The sequence below is a fragment of the Ornithorhynchus anatinus genome, chromosome X5 (assembly GCF_004115215.2).
Source record: "Ornithorhynchus anatinus isolate Pmale09 chromosome X5, mOrnAna1.pri.v4, whole genome shotgun sequence".
In the NCBI taxonomy this organism is placed as follows: Eukaryota; Metazoa; Chordata; class Mammalia; order Monotremata; family Ornithorhynchidae; genus Ornithorhynchus; species Ornithorhynchus anatinus.
In genome coordinates, this window is record NC_041753.1 from 19,882,346 (window position 1) to 19,907,952 (window position 25,607).

General features: G+C 40.8%; 1 non-coding gene across 1 annotated transcript; it reads right to left on the minus strand.

Annotated features, from left to right (window-relative positions):
- Positions 1-5,059: 5,059 nt before the first annotated feature.
- Positions 5,060-5,197, minus strand: LOC114808339. Its single transcript, XR_003756185.1, has one exon. It is a non-coding gene; the product is annotated as a small nucleolar RNA SNORA7 (small nucleolar RNA).
- Between the last annotated feature and the right edge of the window lie 20,410 nt (positions 5,198-25,607).

The window sequence follows — 25,607 nt, forward strand, 5'->3', positions numbered from 1 at the left end:
AAGAGTGAGAGTGATTTGTTTAAATCCACGCTGATTGTCCTTTATAAACTAGCCTGCAATAACCTTTTGACCCTTTAACACTGTGTATGGTGATCCAGATCTGAATAATGATTTGGATGTATCAGCTGATTGTCAGAGAACAGATACTGACAGAACAGCTGCATCAAATGTGCCCCGAGGGAGTGAATTTCCTGTTTTTTGGCTCACCCGAGGCAGAAGGCTCAAATCCAAATCTCAAAGCCGAAACTGGGGGAGGGAAGGACTTTAAAAAGCTTTGGAAATTCCTCTCCTTTAGCTTTGCTGGAAAGGAATCCATGGTTTCAGGTTATGTCCAGTCAGAATAATGGGAAGAGTAAGTGATCTTGAGCATGAAAAATTTATAGCAATCATTACCAAAGTCCTGGAGTGCACAAAGACAAGGGGGAAAATTTTAGCTACTTGCAGGGAATGTTGAAAATGCTGCATGCTAGCATTAAACCAAACTTTCAATCCTTCATTTTCCTGTCCCTATAGCTTCTTAGAGTGTCCAAAATGGAATCGCATTCATGCGTTTAGAACCGTATGTAATTTCTGAGGTTGAATTTTATTTGCTTTGATAGACCAAGATTATCTACATGGTTATTTACCCAAGACATACCCTCATGCAGATTGTTCTCCTTGGAAGAAAAGGCAAGTCTTAGTAAAACATTTTTTTCAGTTATATTGTATTCTACTTCATCAAAATTGCTTTTAATGTTTAGATAGGTTGAATTAATTTCAACTGGATTTTTATGGATTAAGGTGGGAAAGCCTAGATATTAATTTTAAATTAAGCACTCCCAATTTCACATCCTTATTCAAGTTATCTCTAAGAATTCTAGCCTGCTATAAATGGTCAGAGTGAGCAAGGGATTATGGAGCTCTCTAGAGGAAATTTATTGTCCTTTCTTTCCTGGACCAAAGGTGAGGATACCTTCAAATTGGGAAAAATATCCTGGAGGTTTTGAGTTGAGTTTGAAAGCTTTGTGAATTTATCACCATTTACTTCTGTCTCTCTGTCCTCTTTCTGCCCAACCTTCTCGATTTGTTTTGTTGTCCTTTTTCTTTTTTTTTTAAATCTTTCTCTGTGACCCTCTTTCTGATGAAATAGGTACAGGAGAGATCTGCAGATGGTAGACTGAATACTTTAGCAATTCATTTGGAGTAAGATATGTCCTCATAGTTACCCAGTAGCAGAACTTCTTTAAATCCAAAGATCTTCCAAACCTAAAAATATGTCTTCCTAAAGGGTAGAGACGCTTTTCTTCTGTGTAGTCTATAGAGTAGGTAATTATCATAAGAAGAATTGTGGTTTAATGGAAAGAGTACAGGCCTGGAAAGCAGGGACCCTGGCTTCTAATACCAGCTTTCCTACTTACATGCCTTGTGACCTTGAACAGGTCACGTAGACTATCTGTAAAATGGGGATTAAATACCTGTTCTCCCTCCTACTTAGACTGTGAGTGCTGTATGGGACGGGGCCTGTATTTGGTTATCTTGTGTTTACCCCAGAGCTTGGCACATAGTAAGTGCTTAACAAAAAGCATGATTATTATGCATTATTATTAAACTCTATTCACAGTAATTTAGTGTTGTGATGTAATTCAGATTACAGAATACATCTGTGTGGCCCTCCTTAACCAATCATTCTTCCTTAGCCTAGTGCGTGGTAAAATGGACTTTGCCTTCTGTTACAAAAGACTCTAATTTTAATTTTAGGATACCTAATAATAATAACTGTGGTATTTGTGAAGTGCTTACTATGTGCCGAGCGCTGTGCTAAATTCTGGGGTGGATACGGGCAAATCGGGTTGGACGCAATCCCTGTCCCACATGGGGCTCACAGTCTTAATCCCCATTTTACACATGAGGTCACGGAGGCACAGAGAAGTTAAGTGACTTGCCCAAGGTCATGCAGCACACAAGTGGTGGAGCCGGGATTAGAACCCAGTTCCTTCTGACTCCCAAGATCAGCTCTATCCACTGGGCCATGCTGCTTTACAGAGGGATGTGCAAAGGGAATTTTCACTAAAAGAGTAAATAGTTGAAATGCAAATCATGAACAGACATTGACAAGATATGGCTTGGCCTTTATCTAGGAACAGAATGAAGGATTTCAATTTTCCTTCCTTCAGTTTATTTTCACTATAATGATCATCCAAATGTAGACATTCATCAGTGTAAAGACCTTCACAAACAAATCTATTGCTTTCTCAAATTCAAATGGCTGCCTTTTTCTTCTGTTTTCTTTAGTATTTGTTAAGCGCATACTCTGTGTCAAACACTCTTCTAAGCCCTGGGGTAGATGCAAGTGAATTAAGTTGGAACGTTTCTCTTATCCTCAGATAAACTCTGAAGGTTGATTGATTTTCTAAAGGCTTTACTTCTCTATTTGTTAAAAGTTCTCATATCAATCAATCAATGGACTGTACTGAGTTCTTACAGTATGCAGAGCACTGTACTAAACACTTGGGAGAGTACAGTAAATAGAGATGGTGGTCATGATCCCTGCCTAAGAGGAGCTTATGATCTAGATAATATAATAATATAATAACATATGTTACATTATGGTACATAATAATAGTTCCTTGTATTTGTAGAGCACTTTCATTTTACCAAAGCACTTCAAAATCATTAATAGCAATTTAACCTCACACATCCCCATGAAGAAAGTGAGGGAAAGGGAGGTTAAATAACTTGTCCAAAGTCATTCAGCAGGTTAGTGGTAGATCTAGGAATAAAGCCTAGCTCTCCTGACTCCCAGTCCCATTCTCTTCTCCCTACACTTCACTGGATCCCACGTTGCTTGTGGCATAAATTTGGTGCCAGATTATGTGACTGATTCCTATTGAAATTAAAATTTATAAAATTGAGAGCAAACTTTAGCCTACGATGAACCAAAAAACATGATAATCCAAGGCTTGCAAAATATAGTCTGCTATAGGACTGTAATAACGCTTCAAAGTGGAACAGGAAAAATGCAGTCCAAGCCACTCCACAGGGATTTCAAGGGGCAGGATTCTCATAGATAAGGCTTCCAAATATGTGTCATTTCCAAGTAAAGCTACACCATAGAAATTCAAGAGTGACTGTAAAATTTGGAAAATACAATGATTACAAAAAGAGGGGAGAATAATTTATCACCAGTAATCATAAATCAATGGTATTTATTGAGTGCTTACTGTGTGTACAGCGCTGTGTGAAGTGTTTGGGAGAGTACAGTACAACAGACTTGGTATACAAATTCCCTACCCACAATGAGTTTACAGTCTAGAGGAAGAGAATCATGGCTTGGGTTTTATGGATTAAACAAAATACATAATCTCCATCAGATTACTTCCCTGTTACTGAACCTACTTTATTTCCTTTCTAACATTGGCCTCTTCCCAGCCACTAAACCACCTTCTGTTTTCCTACACTCATCCACCTACCAGCTCATATTGTCTCCAACTAGCCTAATCAACCATCCCCTGCTTTCTATCCCTCACTTTCTCTGACTCACTTATCCTCTACCTCCTGCCTCCACTCTGTTCCCTTCTGTGGCAGTATCAGGGAAAGAAATTGGGTTTGGAACAAACCACAGGAAAGGCAAATAATAGCTTACTCCAAACAAAGGTGGCCAGATTCCCAGACCCCAAGGAAGATTGGAGCTTGGCCCCCAGAAGGTTGGGGTTAGGGAGTGAAAAAGTAGAGGAAAGGGAAGAAGAAGCAGAGACAGAGAAATAGAGGATGAGGAGAGAATTAGTACACATATGTCACTTCATCATCATACAATATTTTACAAGTGGTTGCAAGTACATAACTTCACGGTTGGTGCAAATTGTTGGAATGGTAGTTGGAGGAGAATAAATTAATTGGGAAGGTCTCCTGGTTATGTAGCTTTAGATGGGCTTGGAAGGTATGAAACAAGAGGGAATTCCAGGCGGAAGGAAGTGCATGAGCAAGGGGTTGGAAGCAGAAGATATGGGAGCAAGGCTCAGTGAGTTAGAATGAGAAGAAAATAGAAGGCAAGCTGGGATGTAGTAAGAGAAAAAAGTGCATAAATAGTGGGCAGAGATCTGATGGCCTTAGAGTCCATGATCAGAGCGACCAGGTATTGGGCTTTTGGAGTCATATTGCCTATGCTGGTTACTCAAACTCTATGTATGGGGAATTCTGGAAGGAGCAGGAGAATGGGGTGCACCAGGCAGTTCCTGGCAGTAACACAAAAGGACATATGATAGTAAAGGAAACACACAAGGGTGATGTGTTTACAAACATAACTGAGAAAGGACAACAGGGCTACAGCAAAGATAATCCTGCCATTACCAGGGAATTCTAGTATTGGCAATATTGAAGGGGCAGAAAAATGTCTCCCCCAAGCACACATTCCCCTCTCACACACACCTTTTGTTTTCTGGACAATTAGCCCAAGAAGGTCATAGTAACTGACATGACCATCCAGAAGACCCAGACTGATATCAGAGTGAGGAAGCCCACCTTCAGGGAGGAACCGGGGAGGGGCAGGGAGTGAAAAGGGATACAGGGGCAATTTTTTTTGTTCTGCAGGCTAGAGCAGCATGGTCTAGTGGAAGAAGCATGAGCCTGAAAGTCAGAGGACTTAGGTTCTAATTCCAGATCCATCACTTGTCTGCTGTGTGAACTGGGGCCATAATACTCATAATAATAATGTTAACTGTGGTACTTGTTAAATGCTTACTACCTGCCAGGCACTGTGCTGAGCACTAGGGTAGATACAAGCCATTCAGGTTGGATACAGTCGATGTCCCACATGCGACTCACAGTCTTAATCCCCATTTTACAGATGAGGGAAATATCTTGTCTTATGCTGTCGAGTCGTCTCTGACCCAAAGCGATTCCATGGCCACATCTCTTCCAGAATGCCCCACCTCCATCTGCAATCAATCTAGAAGTGTATCCTTAGAGTATTTCTTGGTAAAAATACAGAAGTGGTTTACTATTGCCTTTTTCCACTCAGTTAACCTGAGTCTCCACCTCAACTTTCTACCATGTCACTGCTGCCCACCACAGGTGCGTTTTGACTTGTAGCAGATTTCCTTCCACTCGCTAGCCACTGCCCAAGCTAGGAATGGAATGGATAGGCCTCTGCTTGACTCTCCCTACTGTAGTCGAGACTGGTAGAGTACTGGAAACTCTCCAGGTATGATATTGAAAGGGGATGAGGGTAATAAGGGACAGGGAAATGAAGTGACAGAATTAGAGCCCAGGTCATTCTGACTCCCAGGCCCATGCTCTAACGAGGGGCAAGTCACTTCACTTCTCTGTGCCTCAGTTCCCTCATCTTCAACATAGGATTCAATACCTGTTCTCCCTCCTACTTAGAATATGCACCTCATGTGGGACCTAATTATCTTATATTTTCCCAGCGTTTAGTATAGTGCTAGGCACATAATAAGTGCTTAATAAATACCACTGTTATTATATCATCACTATTACTATTTTGTTATCATTATTGCTATTATTATTACATCCCAGACCTAATACGACCAAAACAGAACTCCTTATCTTTCCATCCAAACCCTGTCCTCCCTGTGACTTTCCTATCACTGTAGACAGCACCATCATCCACCCTGCCTCACAAGCCAGTAATCTTGGCGTTATCCTCGACTCATCTCTCTAATTCAGCCAAAAATATTCAGTCTGTCACCAAATCCTATCAGTTCAACGTTCATAATATTGTTAAAACCCATCCTTTCCTCTCCATCTGAACTGCTGCCACGTTTTTCCAACCAATTATCCTGTCTCACCTTGATTACTGCATCCACCTTCTTGCTGACCTCCCTGCCTCCTGTCTCTCCCCACTCCAGTTCATACTTCACTCTGCTGCCCGGATATTTTTATACAAAACCATTCAGTCTACGTTTCCTTACTCCCCAAGAGCATCCAGTGCTTCAACCTCCTCATTAAATGGAAACTCCTTAAAATCGGCTTTAAATCACTCAATCACCTTGCCCCCTCCTACCTTACCTCACTGTTTTCCTACTACAAACCAGTCAGCACATCTCTCTCCTCTAATGCCACCTAACTCACCATACCTCAATAGCAATACCTAGTTTGGGTTGTTTTGTGGATTGAATTAGTCAATTTACGACGATGATAGGGAGGCAATGGGGTGTGTGGTGGATAGAGTACAGAATTCTGAGCCAGGGTAACAATTTTCCAGTCACTATTCTTTACCAGATTTACCGTGTGTCTTGAACAGCCCAATTCTTCTTCCCTCTGGGCCTCCGAGTTTCCATTCACCATTCCTACCTCATGTAGGTTCTGGGGCAGCAATGACTGTCAGAGAGGTCTAGAGTTGGACACTACTAGCAACAATGCTATGGCTTCTTCCTGGCACCATCTCATGATGTACAGAAGAGGATATCTTTCTTCTTTAAACTGAATTTCCTCTAGGCTCTTAAGCCCTTTCTACTTCCACAACTGAAGCTCTCCCATCTCTCTTCCCCTATTTGTGAGTGCCATTTATTCATTAGGCTCCTCATTTCAGTAGTAATAATAATACTTGTGATATTTGTCAGTCTGGGTTCAGTCCTGTTCGGGTAGGTTTTTTGCTGTTTTTTATTATTAATAATAATAATAATAATTATGGTATTTAAGTGCTTATTACATGCCAAGCAGTGTACTAAGCACTGGGGTAGATACAAGGTAATCAGGTTGTCCCACGTGGGGCTCACAATCTTAATCCCCATTTTACAGATGAGGTAACTGAGGCACAGAGAAGTTAAGTGTCTTTCCCAAGGTCACACAGCAGACGAGTGGCAGAGCTGGGATTGGAACCCACTTCTATTAGAACCCACTTTAATTTCTATGCTATACAGACTCACAAGTTACTTTGGAAAATGTCTTTCATTTAGGTAGCCTCTTCCCTGGAAAATTTTCACAAGTTCTTTGGAATTAGCAGTCAAATGGGTCTGCTAGCTTGGGCAGAATTCCTGCTGGAATACATTCTTTTTCAATGACCCATTACAGTTTTCAGTGCTCTCCTTTCACTTTCTCATCCTGTTGAGCAAATTTCCTAAACCAGCTTCTGTCCCCAGGCAGCTGTCAAAGTCCTCACCTCCCTGTGGTTAAATCAAAGAAGCAAATCATTGCACGAGAATTGAGGATAACCACTTAATTGTGCTTACTATGAAGTTTGTTTTTTTTGCTTTGTTTTATGGAATTTGTGAAGTGCTTACTATGTGTCAAGCACTGTTCTAAGGGCTAGGTACAAGCTAATTAGGTTGGGCAAAGTTCCTGTCCCTCATGGGGATTACAGTCTAAGTAGGAGGGAGAACAGGTATTGAATCCCCATTTTAAAGTTGAGGAAACTGAGGCACCGATAAGTTACGTGACTTGTCTAAGGTCACACAGCAAACAGTTAACAGTATGAAATATTTTGTAGTGTTTCTCATTTTGACGAGAAGACCAGTGATTTTCTCTTTACTTCTGTTTCATCTCAAATTGACTTACCAAATGACATATGGCTTTAAATGACACTTGCTTTTTTTTGGTCTAATAGAATAAAAGGAAATGTAAAATACATGCAACACCGCGTTTGTTACTTGCTTTAGAACAATCCAGGGAGGGAAATATGCCAAGTTAGACCCATTTTGAAAGGGGGAAAGTGGGGCAAAAGAATACAAAGTGGCAGGCAAAGAGAGGGGCAGAGATGGAATTGAAACTCACAAGCCACAAAGTATATTATTTTGCCTACTGTACCATGCCACTTCCCCCTGGTACTGATTAGGCCCCTGGAGAGAATAGTTACAGGATTTCCACAAGGAAGAATGTGGTTGTGATTAACATAGCCTGGATTTTTTTTTAAAGTCTGTAGGGTCTGGGGCAAAAACCCCAACTCTGTATTGGGTCTTGAAATGTATTAATTCAGCAGCACCATGACCATTCAGATACAACCCATTTCAGAATAAATACATAAAAGGAACAGATAAAGAAAATGCTTGGAAGAGTTGCTCATTCTATTCCTATCCAGAACCTATGAAAAGCTCGCCTCCAGCCTTCTCTGTCCAATAACCTTCCATCAAAGCGACAGCACATTTTAAATTGTGGTAAGTGTGCTCAAAGCAATAACACTTACAAGCCAGATGTTTTTTATCATTCTCTATCTGGCAAAGGCTTCCACATTAGGGATTTTATCTTATACGCTCTGAGCAGTGTCATGCACATGTTAAAATACCCCTGTGAATTGGTTTATGTGGTAGAGCCAGATGCCAACTCAAACAATGTATTACTGAAATTGAGAGGTCTTCATAGGGATGATAAAGAATATCCTGTGGCAGCCTGTTTGAATGCATTCCACCAAGATGTTTCCACTCTAAAGTTAATTAGAACTGAGAAAGTCACATTAACACAGATGAGGGATAGAGAAGAGACAAGCTCATCATATTAAAGATCACTGGATTAAAAATGTGTTTTTTCACGAACTTTGGCTTTTGACTCTTTAAAAAGATGAAAAGGGGAATGGGCATTTAACCTATTTTTGTCTTCTTTGTTTTCATTTCCCATTCTTTTTTTTTCCTGTGTCTCAAGATATTTCTTTTTACCACATTTCAGTCCTCGTGTGGTTCAGCTTTCTTCATTTCATAGAAGGCACCTTTAATTCACATGGAATTTCAATAAGACTTGTTTAAAACTGGCCATCCCAGGTTATTGTATGCTAGAGGTAATTATAATGGCCACTTAAAATGAAATATTATATTTGTGAAATTGCTTTGAGTTATATAGATCAATCGATCAATCGGACATATTTATGGAGTATTTACAAATGTGCAGAGCACTGTACTTAGATGAAAGCCACTATTTATTGAGAAATATTCTTAGGGATATTTTCATGACTGGAATTCTAAGTACTTGAATGGATGAACCCTGAACATTTTGAGTATTTAACAGCATTTACTAAATGCCTACTCTGTGAAGAGCACTGTTCTAAGCACTTGTTGAAAAGAGGTGGTGATGACTATCCGAGTGGCAAGGAATTGCTGAGGTGGCAGTTGAGGGGTATAAGATCACCCGGAACCCTAGTTTATCATTCAAATCGAAATGGTTTATCATCAAAGGGTTTTTTATGGTATTTGTTAAGTGCTTACTATGAGTCAGGCACTCTACTAAGCGCTGGGGTAGGTGCAAGATAATTCACCATTTGCTTGCTGTGTGACCTTGGGCAAGTCATTTAATTTCTCTTTGCCTGTTTCTTCAACTATAAAATGGGGATTAAATCCTAGTCCCTCCTACTTAGACTTTGAGCTCCATGTGGGACAGGGACTGTGGCCAACCTGATAAACTTATATGTACTCCAACATTTAGAACTATGCTTGACACAATAGTAAGCACTTAACAAATACCATAAAGCAATCAAACACAATCCCTTGTCCCACATAGAGCTCACAGTCTTAATCCCCATTTTACAGATGAGGTAACTGAGGCACTTCTCTAAGTGAAGTGACCTGCCCAAGGTCGCACAGAAGATAAGAGATGGAGTCAGGATTAGAACTCAGGTCCTCTGACTCCTAGGCCCGCCTTCTTTCCATTAGGCCACCCTGCTTCTCAACTAGGAATGTGACTCCTTTAATAGGCATTTTCACTCATCCTTTCTGTCTTCTGACAAAACCCTAGAAGAGGAAATGCCAGAATATTTTATGCCCTTTCATGTTCTCCCCATCACCAGAACCTGACTCCTCCTTCTCCTCTCCTAGAAAACTCCATTTGGGCCTGGCAAGGAAGTGAAATGTGTTGAGGGGGAAGAGGTATGTACCCTAGAGTAGAATGATTTTCCTACTCTTTCTGATCCAGTCAGAAGCAGGAAGTACCATAAATCACAAGAGAAAGCTTGTTTGCCAATGATACATGAAGCAACTTTCCAGACTTGAGAGGTTGCTTGAGTTTAAATGAGGATCTGACCCCTGGGGATCATCTAAACCAAACAAAACCTCCAGGCAATTCAAAAAGGTGATTCCAACTCAAGCATGGAGTAGAACATACCAGGAGTTTTCATGTACCTTGTAGGGCTCAGATTTGGTATTTTCAAGTTTATTTCTGATTTCATTTTCAACACTGCTATGAGGGAGAAGATAGATTCCATGTTCTGTCTCTTGATGCTTACTAGTACAAACATCCATTAACAGAGTGTAAACTAGACTGTAATCTCCTTGGAGGCAGGGGATGTGTCTATCAACTTTGTTTTATTGTTCTCTCTCAAGAACTTAGTACAGTGGTCTGCACACGGTAAACACTCCATAAATTTTGATTCTATTTATTGCCTTGATTCTATTTATTGCTATTGTTCTTGACTGTCCGTCTCCCCCGATTAGACTGTAAGCCCGTCAAAGGGCAGGGACTGTCTCTATCTGTTATCGATTTGTACATTCCAAGTGCTTAGTACAGTGCTCTGCACATAGTAAGCGCTCAATAAATACTATTGAATGAATGAATTAATTAATTAATACAACCAATTGATTTTAAAATGTCCCAAGTCTAGATTTCAGTTTGGAAAGGTGTTTCAAAACTGAGTTGCTCGTTCAGAGTTCTTCCAGATGACCCTAACTTCTTTTGTTTGAAAGGAAAAGTTAGAAATTTAGCAAAAATCAATTCCCCTATGGCTTTTAGTCCCAGGCCTAGTAGGAAACTGAAGGTGCAGAATACCCCAAATGCATCTTAATCCCTCAGTACTCCGAAAAGCAGACTCAACAGTTTTGTAAACAGTTTCTTCCCCAAGTTAAGTGTGAGCCGGTAAAGGGTTTTGAGGAGTTGGTCACTTTGGGGTACTCTGTGCAAGGCTGTTTTGAGTTCAGTCCTCTAAATGAATAAAAGGTCCAGAGGCTTCACTAATCACCACCGACCCACTGAAGTCACCCGGAGCTTCTCTTTGTTCAGGGAGACAATGACGGAAGCAGCAACTCCTGTAAAATTTTCCACGTTACTCTCTAGTAGTAGTTCACTTTAATGATCAAAACTAAAACAAAGCTAATAATCACTTCTAAGAATATTGTGTAACACCTCATAAAACTGATTGTTTCAGGCCTCTTGCCACAGGTCTCTGAGATTGGTCCCCTAATTCTGCTTAGAGTAATTTCTCAGGGATTTTAACTTGAGCTCTCTTTAAAGGGTATGTTTATCATTTTCCCTTTTATTGCTTCTGGTCCCTCCCTTGCCTTTGAAGTTTTTGAGGTCTGTAAGTTAGTTGGCTGGTCTTTACACACCACAGGTCTTCTCCCTCAAAGAGGGCACCTTGCCAGAAAAAGGAATTGCAACTCTTTTCTTTAGGCTTTCCTTATAAAACAATCAGATTTCCTTTTCAGTCTGCAACTCCAGCCATTTGAAATGTGAGCTGTTCTTAAGCAGATGAAACAGAGTGCTCCAATAAGATTATAATATTCTATTGGGATTTTGCAGGGAATGGAATAGGATAGTAGCTAAATAACAACTTATGAGTCAATTATACCAGGAAGACTGGGTAGGTTGCTCACCGATACCTGTTTGCTGATGGCGCATAATTGATATTTTGGGTTGTGAAAGTAATCACCAAAATTACATAATAGTAAAAAGTATCCCTAAACATCTTTGAGAATACAGGATCAATGAAGAATATGAGGCAAAATTTGGAAAAAAATATGTTATGAGACAAAAGGGTCATGAGAACCTTTGTCAGTTTTGGGCAATCATATATTAGCAGGAGAGCTGGAATAGGTTTAATTAGGGGCTAATAGCTTCACAAGTTACCCAAATTGATTCACAGAATAATTGTATTCTGTGCAGTTGAGAATTTGCTGCTCCTTAAGTGCATATTCCAGGCCTCAGGAGTTACATTTTGAGGGCCTCTTTTCTCTACCTCAAAAACAAATACCCAAATAGGCACTACACTTCCTGTCTGCCAGTTCTTCCACAACAATTTACCCGAACTGAAGAAACCTGTCCAGTTGACATCCCACAGGTGAACCCCTGTTACAGAACTAAGACAAAGCCTCTGATTTCACCTCTGTGATGCATGGGACTAAGTCAAAAAGAGGATATGCATCTGTGCAAGAAAAAGATGTCTATGTGAATACCAAATCACATTTGAGGAGGTTGCATTTTAATTCTGATACACCCGTTTATGATTTTAGGTTCTTCCATAGTAATTCCTCAGTCTGAAGACAAATCAAGTTCAGTGGTATACAAATATTACACTGTAAGGAAAAAAAGCATAGCAGAAAAATAAGGAGTGGGGAATTATGGGAGAAGGACATCAGTGACACAGAGGTACAAGTAAGCTAAAAAATATGTGGCATAATTAAAGAATGTAAGAGTATTCAAGGTGATAAATGGCCTGTAGAGATGATAAAAAGCTAAAGTGAAGCTGGAGCTATATATTATCAGATGTCTATTTGTTTTTTGTGCCCCATTTAAGAAGACAAAGTCTTTTCAACCAAATATAATCTTAAGAGAAAAGAGGAGTGCTTTTCTTGCCTCATGAGAGCCTGAGAATTATGAGCCACTGCCATTTCCAGCTTTTGTTGCCATCACTCTGGGGTTGAAGCACAAGTGGATGACTCTTTGAGGGGTGAGGCTTACAAGTGACTAATAGTTTAAGGGAGAGGCTGTGGGGAAAATGAGTGTTAACCATAATAGTACAACTAAATTCCAGGAGTGGTTATGACATTTTCTTTGTTTTAAATCTTTCCCGTAGTTTGTTATACCTATGTGCAATTCCTTAATTCCAGCCGTAGCGTGTGGGTTTCGCTCGACCAGAACCTGCATTTCACTGTCACAAATAAATCCATATATGGAAGGACTTATGATTTACATATGTACAGTTCACTCAGTATCCACATCTAGTTCTTTCTTAAGCTCCCGAAATACACTCACTTAAAACCTTTTTATCTGCCCTAATGCAAACTAAAGAATAGCACACTCTTTATCCATATTGTGCATTTATATCTGTTGTGTAATTTTGAAATTCATTCATTCATTCATTCAATAGTACTTATTGAGCGCTTACTATGTGCAGAGCACTGTACTAAGCGCTTGGAATGAACAAGTCGGCAACGGATAGAGACAGTCCCTGCCATTTGATGGGCTTACAGTCTAATCAGGGGAGGCAGACAGACAAGAACAATGGCAATAAATAGAGTCAAGGGGAAGAACATCTCGTAAAAACAATGGCAACTAAATAGAATCAAGGCGATGTACATTTCATTAACAAAATAAATAGGGTAATGTAAATATATACAGTTGAGCAGATGAGTACATTGCTGAGGGGATGGGAAGGGAGAGGGGGAGGAGCAGAGGGAGATGGGGGGAAAAGAGGGTTAAGCTGCGGAGAGGTGAAGGGGGGGGCGGTAGAGGGAGTAGAGGGAGAAGTGGAGCTCAGTCTGGGAAGGCCTCTTAGAGGAGGTGAGTTTTAAGTAGGGTTTTGAAGAGGGGAAGAGAATTAGCCTGGCGGAGGTGAGGAGGGAGGGCATTCTAGGACCGCGGGAGGGCGTGGCCCAGGGGTCGACGGCGGGATAGGCGAGACCAAGGGACGGTGAGGAGGTGGGCGGCAGAGGAGCGGAGCGTGCGGGGTGGGCGGTAGAAAGAGAGAAGGGAGGAGAGGTAGGAAGGGGCAAGGTGATGGAGAGCCTTGAAGCCTAGAGTGAGGAGTTTTTGTTTGGAGCGGAGGTTGATAGGCAACCACTGGAGGTGTTTAAGAAGGGGAGTGACATGCCCAGAGCATTTCTGCAGGAAGATGAGCCGGGCAGCGGAGTGAAGAATAGACTGGGGCAGGGCGAGAGAGGAGGAAGGGAGATATGCCCTGATCTCTGGATCAATACCTTCCCAACTATTCTACTAAGTTTATCAAATTACTTATGAGCCAGTGTTCTATTTTAAGTTTTACCAGGACTTCTAATGGTGATGAAGTATTCAATACCTTCTCCCCATGCCAGCAAAAGCCTCATTTCCCATCTCCTGATGCCTGCAACTCTACATCTTCCATAACCAGAACTGGGATCCTGATTGATCCCTTTCCACTTTATCCCACAGTCTCAGTGTCAATGGAACAATAATTCAGCTTCTTTTCCCTCTCCCTTTCCTGCTAGCAGCCTCTGCTCCTTTCCCTTCAGACTATCGCTTCTAATTCGGATTTCCTACAACCTTTTTCCCATGTTGTCTGCCACCTTAAAGATACTGGTTCCAAGTCCAACCAGCATCTTTGATTCTTTGTACAACCAACCTCATGATCTCTGGAGACACTTTAGAGATCCTCAGACCCCACTGTAGAACACCATTCCAGAATCAGAAAAACACCTTAAAAAAATTCTGAACCTAGGAAAGGGAAGCATGCCCTAATCCTACCATAAGGAGGCCATACCAGAGACTTGAATTAGGCCATGAATAGACTAGAGTTTTTGTGAGAGGGATAAAGACCAGTAAAAAGGAACTATATAACATGTACATAATTCTTTTTGTCATGACAGACTTAAACTTGCAGGTGCCTTGTTTCCTGAGCTGACAATTCTACGGTTTTCAATTCAAGATACAAAAGTGGTGAAATACCCATTAGTCATTTTCTATAAGTTAAATGGAATGTGTCAAAACCCAAAGTACCATATGTAAAGCTGTTTTCATATCACATAATATGCTACCTCTGCACTGATACCATCACTAGAAGAAAGACTCACATGCTATATTTCAAAACCACTGAAAAACAGGTTTTTAAAAATCTGACTTTTCATTGAAGACACTCTAAAGCAATTAAAAAATATTTCCTTAATGCTTTGCTATTCTTATAACAATAAGAAATGAGTCACGTTTCTTGCTTCATGATTCTCAAACCGGATCTGAGTAGGTCAACACTTAGTTATTGCAGTTTCCTGAAATATGCCTGTCTCCTTCGCATGATATAGGTTAAAACTTATGAAGGCTTAGAAAGAAAATGCTCTGTAAATGTCACTTATCATTGCTCTCCTTATTATATTTCTTGTTCTTCAAAATTCTTTAGCAATTGATTATTTTATTGGAAGCCACTGTTCTAGGAAAATTCAGCAATTCATCCTGAATATTAATTCTGGGAGAAAGCACCAAGAATGATTTCTCAGTTTTTCTTAGCATTCACTCCTCAAAAGTGTATTGGTCAAGACCACGTCACAGCAGAGCAAGCTTTGAAAGGGGACAGATTAGGTGCTTGAAAACGGGAAAGGTAGTAGAGGTGATAATAATATTTGTTAAGTGTTTACTATGTGTCAGGCACTGTATTAAGTGCTGGGATAGGTACAAGATAATCAGGTGGGACACAGTCCCTGTCCCTCAAGGGGCTTACAATCTAAGTATGTGAGTAGATATGCACTAAATGTTCTTGTCTTAAACTGATACTAGGTTAAAATTGCCTTGCAAATAATTCTCCAAAAAATTGCCCCCCTTCATTTTATGATTTATAGGATCCTGTACAGGATCACAATCAATGAAATCAGTCTCCAAGCATGGAAGCTATGCTCACTACAACCCAAATGTGCTTGATGAGACATATGAGGAGAAAGGACAACAGCTGGATACCCAAGTAGTTGCTGTATTGTGAGCTGAGATTGGGAAACAGAAAGCAAAGAGGACAGAGGGAACATTTTAAGGATATTGGAAAACAAAGTCTCGGGCAATGCTGCCTCCCACTTGAAAAGTGGGAGTCAATTACTACAGATAGATCAGCATGGCATATTGCAATCAAAAAGGAGTAGCTCTTTTTGAGCAGAAACTTCATAGGGCTCTTGAAATAAGAAAGCAGAAGTGAAAATAGTGCCAGGCACAGCTTCCATCAAATATGTCAGCATAAAAAAAGTCAGCCTATGTATGCAGAGTGCAGTCAGGGCTGTAGGTTTCCTTTAGACTGTAACCTTATTGTGGGCAGGGAACATGTCTGTCAACTCCGATGCATTGTACGTTCCCAAGTGCTTAGTACAGTTCTCTGCATACAGTAATCACCCATTAAATACCATTGATAGATTAGGATTTTCAGTCACACACATGCACAGGTTAATTTACCCTCAGTGTCAACTTCTTCCAGCACAAAGGACACACACACACACACACACACACCCCACACACACAATGTGCCTGGTTGCATCCATATTCATTAATGTCTCCATTTATTCCTTCCAGCAATCCTCCCTAATGTCTTCTAGGCTAAAACCAACACAAACATCCTTCTGCAGATTTTCTATCCCTTCCCCCCCAGTCCAAAAAAAAAGAAAAAATAACAAACAGATTTGCAGGACAACTAAATTAAAAAGGAATAGAAATGAGGCAACATATATTTGAATTTATTTTAGACTTGTTGCCTGATTTTCCTTGAGCTCCACAGCATATGGGTCTGCTTATTTTCTTGACCGGATTAGAGCAGGTTTGAGCTCCCTAACCCATCTAAGAATATACTGTGCTCCAATATTTATATCAACACCCTCCTCTGTTTCCAAAATTCCACACAGCTGGATTTTATCTGATTAGAAACTGCTGGAATAGCCATAGGACTATGCTTATAAATAAAATAGAAGGATAGATTAGCTTCTTCAGTTGGTGGCAAGGGCATTTGGAGTTGGAAGTTTGGAGTTTGTGGGTATGTCTTAGATCTAAAAGACCATTAAAGAGACAAAGATAACTCTATGCATTGATTCTGGGCTTTTCTTACAATGGCAAAGTAGTCTGGGCACTCCCCCAGAAAGTGTATGTGTTTTATTACAGATGTATGTGGGGGTAGAGAACTGAGTGATTGGATGGCAGGTATAAGAGAACAAGATTAAGATAAATAAGACTTTCAAATTGTACTGTCCTTGATATCCAAATTACTCCCTTCACGAAGGCAGAGCTCCTGGATTTACCCAAGCTTTTCCTGTGTTGATGAAAAAGAGCAGTCCTTTTCTGAGGTCAAATTGTTTAACCCTCTCAGCTCTAACCAGCCTCCACTTAGTATGGCTTTAGACTGTCTGCAGTTAACCCTATTCAGCTTGAAGCTGCATTTCCTTCTGCAAAGCCATGAATTTGAGGAAATATAGGGAGAACTTCAAGTTGTCCGTTTGGCAAACATTTTAGATCCCTTTTTAATCATCAAGTTTAACAGTTTGAAGAGTGCAGAGTATTAGAACATAAATATTTAGCTTTCTCATGATTTCTTTACACACACACACACGAGCACCCAGAAAAAGGTTTTATTAGTTTTCAATTGAGGTTTGTTTTATTTTCTCCAAGACAACAAATTGCCAGAATATGAATGTTGGATTCTATAAAATTATCATAAAATTTCAGTGATCTGACGGTGAGGGAGGGCATCTTATTAGTATGGATTCTCTTAGACTGGCAAGCAACAAACAGATGTTAGCCACAGTTGTAAATGCTTTCCAGTTGGTTTTGCCAGAGACAGAATTTGTGATTGAGCCTCTACTTCCAGAAGATAACAATCGATTGTAAACATGACATTTGCAGGTCCAGAATGCAATCTACAAGTGCCTGATTTTCTCTGGATTTATAAGTCATCATTTTTAAACTAAATTTTATAAAATCTATGCCACAAACACCGTTGCAATGACTGTCATTTTTTGGGGATGATAAACTTCTTTATTTTTCCTTGCACCCTTAAGCATTGCCCAACTCCAGACGTCTGCATCTAGGGTTGTGCTCAACATCTTAAACAATGACAAGATTTCCAAGATAAGGTATTCTAAAGATTCCCCTGGAGAAGCAGTGTGGCCCAGTGAAATGAGCATTGGCCTGGGAATCAGAAGGAACTGGGTTCTAATCCCGCCTCTGCCATTTGACTGCTGTGTGAACTTGGGCAAGTTACCTAAATTCTTTGTGCCACAGTTTCCTCATCTGTAAAATGGGGATTAAATACCTTTTCTGCCTCCTCCTTAAACTAAAAAATGGCATGTATGACAGGGAATGCCTGATTTTATTTTATTTTATCTGCCCCAGCAGTTGGTACATATTAAGAGCTTAAGATATAACATTATCATTATTATCATCAATGGTATTTATTGAGCACTGTTCTGAGCACTTGGGAGAGTACAGTGCAACAGAGTTGGCAGATATATTCCCTGCACACTACGAGTTTACAGGCTAGAGGAGCTTATAGTCTCTGATATAGTCTCCAAAGAAATCACTCCTGATGGCGCATAACTTTATCTGCAAGCATGTAAAGTTACGTGCTCCCTCCACCTTCACAGCATTACTAAGATCCCATCTCCTCCAAGAGGTCTTCCCCGATTAAGCCCTCTTTTTCTCCGGCCTGCTCTCCCTTCTGCGACATCAATGCACTTCAATCTGTGTCCTTTGGACATTTGATATCCACCCCACCCCCAACCCACAGAACTTATGTACATATCTTTAAAGGATACATTATAAATTACTAATTTATTCATTTTAACGTCTGTCTCCCCCTCTCAATTTTAAGTATGTTATGGGCAGGGAACGTATCTGCTAATTCTGTTGTATTGCACTCTTTCAAGCATTTAGTACAGTGCTTGGCACAAAGTAATCACTCAGTAAATACAATTGATTGATCGATCTTGCCACTGACCCCTCACCCACATCCTGCCTCTGGCTTGGAACTCCCTACCCCTTCATAGCTGACAGACCATCACTCTCCCTGCTTTCAAAGCCTTACTAAATTCACATCTCTTCCAAGAGGGCTTCCCTGACTAAGCTCTCCTTTCCCATATTCCCTCTCCCTTCTGCATCACCCTTGCACCCGGATTTGTACCTTTTATTCACCCTACCCTAGGCTCCACAAGGCTTATGTACAGATCTGTAATTTATCTTAATGTCTTTCTTCCCCTCTAGACTGTAAGCTCCTTGTGAGAAAGGGACATGTCTTCCAACTGTTTTATTGTATGGTCTGAAGTGCTTAGTACAGTGGTCTGCACTTAGTATGCACTCTGTAAATGTAATTGATTTGACTGATAGCCCCAAAACAATCCTGACTGAGGGCAAAATCAAACCTATTAGATAAATCTACATTGTCAGATAAACATAGGGACATAGATATGATGTAATGTAACATCATAAGTTATGTAATCATCTCGGGACAGGATGTAATTACTGCCATGTGATTTGGGGGCTACAAATGAGACTATTGTCAGGATGGAATTGCCTTCAAGGGCTCTCCTCTCCACTCTTCTGCATGGCATTCCATCACTTGGAATAGCACCTGCAAAATTGGCCATTTCACAGTATCTTACCTCTTCCAAATAACTTATGAAAATGGGTTCCCAATATCAATGCTCAGAGAGCACAATAGTTACATCCCTCCTTTGCCAGAGTGATAGTTCATCCCTACTATTTATTTCCTACCAATTAGCCAGCTTTCATTCCATGAAAGAGCATTCCTTACAATCCCATCATTATTAAGTTCTTTTAGAGCCTTTGGCGTGAAACCGAGTGAAAAAGCTTTTTGGGAAAATTGAACTATATTAAGTCCAATAGTTCTCCTCTAGCTCCATACTTATTGATCCTTTCAAAGAGTTCCAAATTTCCCTTTTCCTATAAGACTTCCCTACAGACAATGCATTTCCTATTCTTCAACAGACTGGATTTTCTTTGTTTTCACTGATCCTAAACCTAACTATAGATCCTACCAATTTTCCAGGTGTGGAAAAGAATAGGCTATAATTGCTAGGATGCCTTATAATTGCCTTATTGTAGATGGAAGTTACAGTGATGAGTCACCAGTCCTCTGATACAGTGGCCCTTGGTAAAAATACATTTCACATTCTCCCCAGGATTTCCTCAATTTATTAGAGGATATTGCATGATAGCTCACTTTTTTTGCCCACTGACTCTCCATTAACAGTTTTGGTAGTTGTTAAGCACTGTACTAAGCACAGAGTAGCTTAGTACAGTGCTCTGCACACAGTATTCTCTCAAAGCAGGATGGCATAGTGGAGAAAACATGGGCCTGGGAGTCAGAAGGTCATGGGTTCTAAATCCTGGCTCTGCCACTTGTCTGCCATGTGACCTTGGGCAAGTCACTTTACTTCTCTGGGCCTCAGTTTCCTCATCTGGAAAATGGGGATTGAGACCATGAGTCCCACATGGGACAGCTCCTATGTCCAACTTGATTTGCTTATATCCACCCTAGCGCTTAGTACAGTGACTGGCACATAGTAAGCACTTAATAAATACCATTATCATTAAATACCACTGATAGATTTAGGATAGACAGATTGGATACAGTCCCCATCCCACATGGGACTCACAGTCTAAGTAGGAGGGAGAAAAGTTATTTTAATCCCCATTTCACAGATGAGGAAACCGAGGCACAGAAAACTTAAGTGACTTGCCCAAGGTTGCACAGTAGGCAAGTGGGATAGCCAGGAATAGAGCCCAAGTCCCCTGACTCCAAGGCCAGTGTTCTTTCCATTAGGCCAAGCTGCTTCTCCTTCAGCCCAACCTAACAAAAAGGGGATGCTCATTACTATCGTGATAAGCAGCAGCAGACACAGGCTGTTTTATGTTTGATTGCTTGTTTCAATTTAGGAAAATAGAGGGATGGGCTTGGCATCCTGAATTGCCTGATGTTGCCTATCCTTTGCTCTGCTCCCTGGGATTTGTATTATAGATTCTTTCCACATAACTAGAATATACTTGGACCCGTGATAAGCAGCTGGCGTATAGCCACATTAGAATCCATCTGCTCAAATGTTCCAGAATTCCATCTCTTAAATCTTAAATCTGGCTCCGATTCTCTGATGAAGCTCCAGAAGATATCTTCTGGCATTGGACCAACTTCAGGGACCTCCTTTTTATTTCTCATTCTTCAGTTTCCCCATTCCTTGTGTCCCTTTGACAGAACTATTTTGCTTTCACCCATCCATCCACCCTTTGCCCACCCTTTTTTCCCAAGATATAGCGCCCAAGCCCTGGTCCTTTCCCCTCAATATATTCCCTCCAATCTTTTCTACGTAGCCTCCCTTCCCCAATCCTTCCTCCTTTCTGATCTAGACAGATTCAGTTCTGCTTAGATATAGCCATTCTGAAAAAATGATCTGTTGCATCTAGTTTTGTTTTGGACTTTTGTCATGCACACACACACATACACACAGTCTTTCCTTTGCTTTCAAAGATGACTCTTCTGCCACTGAGAACCGATCCAATGATGTACATGTGTCTGAAAAGACCAAGGTAGGATGGACACTCCCTCCCATATTGTTTACAAGAAAACTGAGCTCTGCACTACTGTTTTTGTCCTTACAGGCCCTGTCTCTGTTTCTAAACCTGCTTCCTGGGGTCAAACCCTGTAGACAAGCAGCATGGCTTAGTGTATAGAGCAAGGGCCTGGAAGGCAGAGGACCTGGCTTCTAATCCTTGCTCCGCCACTTGTCCGCTGTGTGACCTTGGTGCCGTCACTTCACTGGGCCTCAGTTACCTCAACTGTCAAATGGGGATTGTGAACCCCAAGAGGGATTTGCTTGTATCGATTCCAGGACTTAGTGCAACACCTAGCACATACTAAGGACTTAACAAATACCATCGTTACTCTTAGTATTATTATCGCTATCCACCAGGCTGATCTGTTTGCTGCACTGGTCTCCCCGACAGGCCACTCCTATGTCACATGTTTTGATCCAGGGAAATTCTGCATCAAAAATCAAGCAGATAAATGCATTTTACATTCCAAAGAAGTATAGTCCACCCGAAATGGTCTCAACTGGGGTTTCTAACAATCCCTATAGTTAGTGAACCTAACCCCTTGAATAGGGAAGCAGGGCTCAGCATAAGCCCATGGGCTATTTCCCTTTGCAGGTTTACACAGATGAAGCAGCATTTGACACTCCCATCTTCACCATGTGTAAGGATGATATATGGTGGTTCTTTCGTGTGAATTAGTATTTCCATTTCCACCAAAAATGCTGCTGAAATGATACACGTTGGACAGTGCACCTCTGCCAACTGTGTGTACATTCTATACACTTTAATTACAGATCCAGGTTTTGTAAGGAAAGCAACCAAAGTTCTGAACTAATCCCATTTTCCAGTGTCTGGCGGGGACTGCTTGTTTCCCCGACAACAACAACAAGCTGAGTAAAAGTAGTTCTCTGCCAGATGCCAACCAACTTTTGGAATGTCTCTCTCATTTTCAAAAATCAAGAGAAAGTGGCAGAACACAGAAAAGCATTTGGCGGTCTCCCGGGGACAGGCCAGAAGAAGAATGAATGCAAACCTAACCAAGCAGCTTTAGTTCTTCGTCAGACTTCTTCGTGGCTTTCTAATGAAGCCTGTGGTGGTGGTATCTGCCTGACAGAGCTAGTCTTGACTGTAGACTAGATCAATGAAGTACAAGAAGGCTGAGGGACAGATTATAGTATACTTTCTGCTCATTATGAGAAAGACTAAACGTTAAGAATGAGGACAGGCCATCTGGCTTTCTCAATGGCTGTGCTTTTCTTTGGTTACCATGATCCTGGCTTCCTGTTTTTTCACCATATTTTTCATTCACTTTGTTCTGTAGAAACAAATCTAGATTCCTCTTGAACTCATTTATAAATCTTGGCTTCAATCACCTTCCCCAGTAACTCATCCCACATGTTTTTTTGCGTTTGCCTGAGTCAGTTCGTCTTGGGCCTTTCGGAGTTTCCTATTTGTCGGGTCATTTTCTCTGTTGGGAATGATGTGCCTTTCCAAAGTACACCAGACATGTTCTGGTCAATTGTTTTGTGTTGTTGTTGTTTTGGCTAATATTTATTAGCCTGCTAGGCACGACAATGAGCTGGCTTATAAATGCTTCCTGCCATCATGTGTGGGAATTCAATATCTGTTCTCCCTGTCATTCCAATTCTCAGTTCCCTCATTTGTAAAATGGGGATGAATACTATGAGCCCCATATAGGACAGGGTCTGTGTCCGACCTGCTTCTTTTGTATCTACTTTAGCACTTAGTACGGTGCCTGGCACATAGTAAGCTCTTGACAAATACCACAGTTATTCCACTGGGCTGGCATCGTATCTGACTTCTTGAAGAGTTCCATCAGCATCACCTTCATGCCGAGCTTAACATGGCAAGGCAGGATCATAGTGGATGAGGTCTTGGTAGGAAGTCAGTTCACCAGCAGTGAAGCAAAGCTTATCACCAAACAGCAAGACATATGAGGTCAGGGGCTGACAGTAGTTGCTGACTAACCAAGCAGTTGTTATAAAGTAGGCGGGAAGTGGAGAGGATGTAAGTGACAAGGGTCAATGAAAGCCTTTAAAGATACAGTAAAGCAGAACTTCAAATGATGCAGCATCTGGACTGCTGGAAGGCAACAGCAGCAAGCAGTATACTCAGGAAAGGGGTGGTTCTGCTAAAGCAGAGGCTGAGAGAAAAGTGAGATAGCAAGAGGCAAAATTGAAAACAGTACTAGGGACTTCAGATTCCAAACACAACAGCATGGTGAAGGATGATTTTTATATGTGTAAGTCAGGAAGGGATGCTGATTTCACGCTGGTCTTTTCAACCAGACTGAAAAGCAAGGGTACAGCCTCATCTTCAGTTGCATTTACGATTAAAGCATGAAGAATATACACATGTATTTCTTAACATTAAGATACTTCCAGAGCATGAACAGATTATTTTTAGGTCATTCTTACATTCTGAATTTATGAAATTTAGGAAAAGGAGAAAAGGGGAAGAGAATTCAGGGGATCTCATGGACAAAAGTGAGGCCATCATGGGGAAGAGCAATGCTAGTCAGAGGATTCAGGAAAGCAGAGCTTTTAAAGAATCAGTCACCTAATCAATCAATCAATGGTATTTATTGAGAGCTTACTGTGTGCTGAGGACTGTACTATATGCTTGGGAGAGCCCAATATAACAGAGTTGGTAGACACATTCCTTGCCCACAATGAGTTTACAGTCTAGAAGAATGTGAACACTGCCTTCCGCCCCTCCCCCCTCATCCCCCTACTATCCCTTCTGAGAATGCTTCCTGCATTAAGTTAAAGAAAATGAGCCTTTCAGCAGGAAGAGTTGTGATGGAAGGGGAATTAGAAAAGGGGAATTGTTCTCTCTAGTGCTTTGAGGTGGGTTTGGGACTGTAACTTTGGTTTGGGCCTCATCTTTGGAGAGTCTGGATGGAAACGTATCCAGCCCTTCCCTAGATCCTCCTGTCATGTAGTTAGTTTCAGGAGTTTCAGGGCCTCGGTCTCTGGGTTTTCCTTCGGTCTGGCTTTTTTTCATGAGCCTTGGTTTATAAACAAAAAACAAAAAGAGCAAATAAAAACATTATCTCACTCCAGTTTGAGTCAACAGCTCCAGAAGTCCTCAGAGTGGGAAAGAGGGAAGGCTAAAGAATGGCAAATACTACTCACGACATTCCTCTTTCAAACCTAAGTTAAAACAAATATACTGTGGTATATACAAGCAAATTAGAAACAAATCAGAAAATAAATATCTCACATAGGAATAGCAAACCCTGGGCAGGTGATCGATTTTGAACTAGTAGAAGTGAAAGAACTAGAACAGATATGGAATGGTCTGGCCCCAAAGAAACAACCCTGAGCTTAGAGAATTTTCACTTGATCAATCAATTCAATCGCTGACTGGAGCAAATAATTTCACTGTGGCTCTCAGCAGAACTGGTCAGTTTGGAAATGGCCCGTTAGGTTCAATGTTGCTTTACTCCCAACTGCAGATGTCAGAGATTTCCCATGACTACTAGCCACCACAAATCTCTGGTGGAACAGAACAAGCTGATGGAACTGTTAGGATTCTGGAAAATGACCAGATAAGAGTAATTTTCCTGGTAGCAGGCATAAACCTGGCCTAAGCCTGCAAAGCATGTTTCGAAATGTCATAATAACAGCTTCTTCACACTTTTGATTGGAAAGAAAATCAGAAGTTTTGAAAAGGTGAAAAAGAAAGAAGGGAAATGTTAAGTGAGGAAGACTATTTTGTATTTACTTTATTTCAAGGAATTTATTCCAACTTTATTCCATTATTTTTAGACATTATCTAATGAACTCTGCTAATATATTTTGGAGACAGTTCACAATTGCTGAAACAACTTTCAGTGGCTACATGATTTTTTGAGATTATACAGCAAAACCAGCGTGGAATTTGTCATATCACTTCTATGTACTGCTCCAAATCTAAGATTCCCTGGATTTAAGACTATCCTCTAAAATTCTGATATTTCAGAATGAAAAAATAATTCCTCCCTTTATTTACTTTGCTCCACAACTCAGCCATCTATGCTGTCTCTCTTCTAACCACATTTAACCTTTACCCCAACCCTTTTTATTAATAATGCTATCTTTTTGGTTTTAACTTGTTTTGCAGCAAACTACGAGGCTATTGGAGTTGATCTTGAGAGGGTATTAAATGAAACATAAAGACAAAGTTACACGGAGAGAATGAACACTCCCAGAGACAGAAAGAGGGAAAAAGAAACTGAGAGGAAAAGAAACCTAGAGACAAAGAGAGTTAGGGAAAGAATAGAGAGTCTGACCGATACCGAGCAAAATATGGAGACAGGGAGAGAGAAACAGAGGGAGAAATGCAGCCATATAGGGGATGGCAAAAGGCAAATTTATAACTTCTCTTTAGGACTTCTCTGTTAGTAGCATTATCTTCTGATATGAAAGGGGTGGGGGGAG